General features: G+C 44.1%; 1 protein-coding gene across 1 annotated transcript in view; it reads left to right on the forward strand.

The window, feature by feature from the left end:
* Positions 1-4,853, forward strand: part of MGAT1 (alpha-1,3-mannosyl-glycoprotein 2-beta-N-acetylglucosaminyltransferase) — a 360,722-nt gene that overhangs the window by 124,724 nt on the left and 231,145 nt on the right. The gene's annotated exons all lie outside the window — the stretch shown is intronic.

Raw genomic sequence — 4,853 nt, forward strand, 5'->3', positions numbered from 1 at the left:
GGGTCGAGTTACAACCCCCTCTAGGGGGGGTTGGGAGCTTTTGCTTTGGGTTTTTGTGTAGAGAAACAGCAGCAGTCTGAGCACATGGAGAGCTGAAAAATGATTGCCAGCTCCCACAGCCCTGCAAGCAGAGATGTCTCTTCCTCTGTACTCAAGATCCTTCTCAGAGAGTGTTTTCCTCTGAAGCTCCAATCTAACAAGCGCTAAAGTTGACGGACCTGCCTATCCATACATCTGGGACATCTACGCGTATCTCTCTATCCAAGAAAGTCTTTGGGACAAATCTATATTTAAGAAGCCCATAGCTAGCCTGGCAGAAATCGAGGATCACTTGCTGCCGGCACTTCTAGTCGCTCCCCTACATACGTGTACCCAGTTGTTGAGGACTAACCCCCTGGATACAGGCCGTCTTTACAAGTATATACAAGCTTACTACTCAAGCAACTATTAATTAAACTATCCAAAGCATTCCCGCTCCAAGCTCCATCACCTGCTTAATTGGACACTGCCTACAAAGATTGCTGTATTGTATGTGAAGAATTCCTCCATATGTACATTTGTATTACTTTGTCCTGCTAGTAAAAAGAGCAACGATTACCCCCGAAGCCTGGTTGTCTGTTGTCACTGTCAGATATCAGAGCAGGGGTGGGTAGTCGGGGACATCAAAAAGGAGATTTTGTGCACATTTGGGACCCAGGGACCCCCTGAAATCTGGCCACATCTGAGATATTACCCGTGATACCAGCCCTGACCCTCCTGAGTGTTACACATACATGAGACAGCCTGTGATATACATACATGAGACATACTGTGATATACATACATGAGACATCCTGTCCTTAGATACTACACTAACAGTCTGGTCATAGCTCACTGTAGACTTACCTTCAGCAGAGATTTCACCAGGTCTCCTTTGCCTAGCTGTAATACGTTCCCCAGTATCGGCAGGGGGGTAGGTCCAGGGGGTAAGTTTCCTTTTCCCCAGAAATGCTTTAAACTTATATATAAGACAAGACAAGGCAGCTGTAAGGAGGAGAGTAACATCTTCTGAGAACATCCTGACTGCTGGTCGTCCTTCCAGGTGATCTCTTTGCTCCGAGACTGTTCTGTTCTATTCTGCAGAGTCAATACGTAGCACTAGGGGTGGCGATGGCATTGCCTACTTCAACATATGTTATTTTTTAAATTCAGATCATTCAAAGAAACTGTTTATATAACAGAACTTTAATATGGAGCATTTAATGGATTTTCGGTGAAGGATTGTACAATTATGTTACAGTAGGTCCCCGTGTACTCTATGCATTGTACTAAGACAGGAACAGAGAACTGCAACCCCTATAGAAGAGCTAAAACCCTTGTAGAACAGGTGCAACCTCTGTAGTAGAGTTACGTCCTTTGTAATAGAGCTAGAACCTCTGTAGTAGATGATATGGTCCGAAAAGATATAGCCCTGATGTTAACAACATCCCGATAGAAATATCAACAGAGGACCAAAGACACATCCAGTGTGGAGGATGCCATCCGTAAGGAACCGCGCCTATATGGGGTTTACTCCAAACCAAACTTTTATTTTTTATTCCCGTACAAAACATTTTGTGTTTCTTATACCCCTTTCTCAAGTGTGAAGTGTTTGTGCATAACTGAAGACAGATAGATAGGGGTACGATTTATACTGGGCACTGCATATGCACAGGAGGTCCAGCCCGCACATGCCCAGTGCCGGGGTGTACGATACCTTATACCAGGCATGATTGGGATCACTATCCCACATTTGCCCAGCAGTCATTGGACAAGCTATATTGATGTGAAGTATTTAGGGATATTGGTGCATGTGGTGGATTTATTTGCTTTTGTGCACTAAACACTCCAGAATGTTCTTGTGCTGATATATTTTACAGACTATTGTTTGCATTGTCCAGAAGGGACTAAACATAAAACTAAATGTGTGAAATACATAAAAATACATCTAAAACCTAAAAATGTATCGAGAAATGATAAACATATCACTCTAATAATAAGAAAATCAGAACAGGCGTATCCTATAATAAATGCAATAGGTTTGTAAATTATATTATAACTAAGTATCATTTATAGTTACAAGATATGATCTAGTGGATGAAACACCTGGGACTGCCAATAGTGACGGAGGGTAAGGATCGATATTAGAACATAAACCCGTAATGATATCAGTTCCCTCTATCAGACAGATCTCCTTGGAGAATATCCTTAAAGAAGGACATCAGTGAATGAATATACTGTGTATGGTAAAAACAAAAGGAAGGGGGTTTCAAAAACCAGAGGAATCCTCAAGTGCTTCATTTTTAGATGAAGAAGAGCTTGTAGAGCTTGAAATGCGTTGTGCAGTATGTTTTCGTTCAATAAAGGTCATATATTTTATTCACCTTGTCGACACTCCTATCTGTGGACCAGAGAGCGCAGACATCCATCTCCAGCCGCTGGCCTCCTTCCTCCTGTGACCAGTCTGTGGATTCTGCAGCCACCTCAACCTCTAGGCTTCCATTGGTGTTGAGACTCATTCACAACACCTGAAGGTGAGGGATCAACTAGGCCATTCCCATGCACATTTTTATTTCCAACATCCATTGCAAACTCATCTACACTATAAGCACACTCGGTGATCTCCCCCTTTTTTGTTCCCCTTCATAGAGACCTCCCGGCACCAAGGTGTTACGCTTATATAACCAGAACGTTTCACTTCTTTTTAGAGAGTTGAATCTGTGCAGATCATTTACAGGGACTTGGTCTAATGGTGTCACCAGAAATCTGTCATGACGCGGGGAGAAGTGCCACTAAACACAGTATCACCATAACGGGGGGGGGGGGGGGGGGGGTGTGGAGGAGTAACAAAAAATACAGAGCATTAAATAAATAATGTACAAAAACAAATCTCAAAGAACGTCTAACCTAATAAAGTACAATAACTATACCTGAAAGGGCCACAGGCACACCCTGACATTGCCCAGGCGCAAACCCCACCTCGTTCCCTTTGGCTCCCACACTGGATCTGCCTTTGGTCGTGTGTCATAGAATGTTGTTCTGCTCCCCGTATTTTAGATGGGGGGATTTGTCAGAGTCATAATCAATGCAGAGATAAATCCAAGCGCTCCAATTTGTAATGTGAAGTGAGTTTATTGGTTTCACCATTGGTAACATCAGCACCGTCATGCAGCAATATATAATAATGGATGATTATGTAGATAATCTGTTTTCCCTTAGTCCCAACAGCGGCACAATACGGGGCCTTGTGCCGCTGGTGGGACGACAGGGAATAGTTGTACAGTATTCGGTATATAAATATGAACAACTTAGTTAGGTCTGTGCCGGACCTGTCAGTGATTTACCTCCTTCTTCAGTGGGGGAAGACGGATACCAAGATCAATAATTCCAATTCCAAGGTTTTTATTATCATTTGTTTTATGTATGGTAGACATGCCGTATGTGCCGAGGGGTAAGGATCCAGGCAGAAAACAGCATGCACGTGTGAGGAGTAGTGGCACATGGAATAGCTGCCATCTCATTAGTCATGTGAGTCACCGTCCCATCCGGGCACTTGCTATGTATTAGCTTTTGACTCTTCCTTAGACACCTTTTAGTTGAATGATTCCCAAACTTTTAGTTCTTCCTTTACCCCACCTGGAATGGGTTCTCTCATCTTAGTGTTTTTGGTAATATCCATATGATATGCCACAACATGACACAAAGTGTCATGCGATCAACGCACCCCACATGACCACTGAGGCCCAATCACAAGCCTCAGCACCTCCCCAGGGCCACTAAAGTCACCCAGGTGGCTGGAAAAAGAATGGAAGTGATGATCAGAGGCTGCGAAGGAGCCCAGGAGAAATGAGGGAAGGTGAGTAGGACTATTTATTGTTTCCGCACCTCCCATGTTCTGGGGTCTTGTTAAAAACCAGTTCATATCTAGAAAATAACTTGCTCTGAGAGACAATGAAGGACCCTTGAAGAAGAATTTCTGTCTTGAAAGATACCTACATGAAGAAACCTAATGAGAGCAGAAGCCGAGGTCAGCACAGAGAGGGATCCTGGGAAGAGACTGTCATGAGGATCCCTATGAGAGAGAGGAGCTGAGGTTGTGGCCAGATCCTCTGAAGATCTGAAGATATATGTGACCTTATCAAACATACTGGCCTACTGGAGAGGAGAGTTATTGCTGAGGCCTGCACCCTTTAGGGACCTGGTTGGAAATCTGTAGTAGGAGCTGATACTGGGGCCAGGACCTATGAGGTACAAGAAGGTCCAATCTGTCCATGACTTACTGTTTTAGGCGATATATAGGTATAGCCATGGGGTGACAATGATCTCCAAACTGTAACTGTAATGGAATACTGGGGCAAGGGGGTGCAGGGTTGATGTTACCCCCAAATTCTAGAGCATGAGGAACGGAAAATGTCCCCCAACCTCATAGGAGGAAGCTGATACTATAAAGGCTGCACAGAATGAGATGATCCTACTAGAGATTTCTCATTGGGGTCCAGAAGTTCCCTGTTCCGCCCCTGTAAACTAACTACTATGTATTAGAAAGGGGGCATTCACACGGAGTAACGCCGGGCGTGTATCACAGCCGTACACGCTGGCGTTACGGCAGACTGCCGAACACTTCCCATTCACTTCAATGGGAGTGCTCGTAACGCTGCTGTTACGAGCGCTCCCATTGAAGTGAATGGGAAGTGTTCGGCAGTCTGCCATAACGCCGGCGTGTACGGCTGTGATACACGCCCGGCGTTACTCCGTGTGAATAAGACCAAAGTTTGTATTTTTTACTTCACACATATAATTTGACAGTTTAAAGTGATACAGAGAAAATGTAATAT

This window comes from Leptodactylus fuscus, chromosome 11 (assembly GCF_031893055.1).
Source record: "Leptodactylus fuscus isolate aLepFus1 chromosome 11, aLepFus1.hap2, whole genome shotgun sequence".
NCBI classification, from domain to species: domain Eukaryota; kingdom Metazoa; phylum Chordata; class Amphibia; order Anura; family Leptodactylidae; genus Leptodactylus; species Leptodactylus fuscus.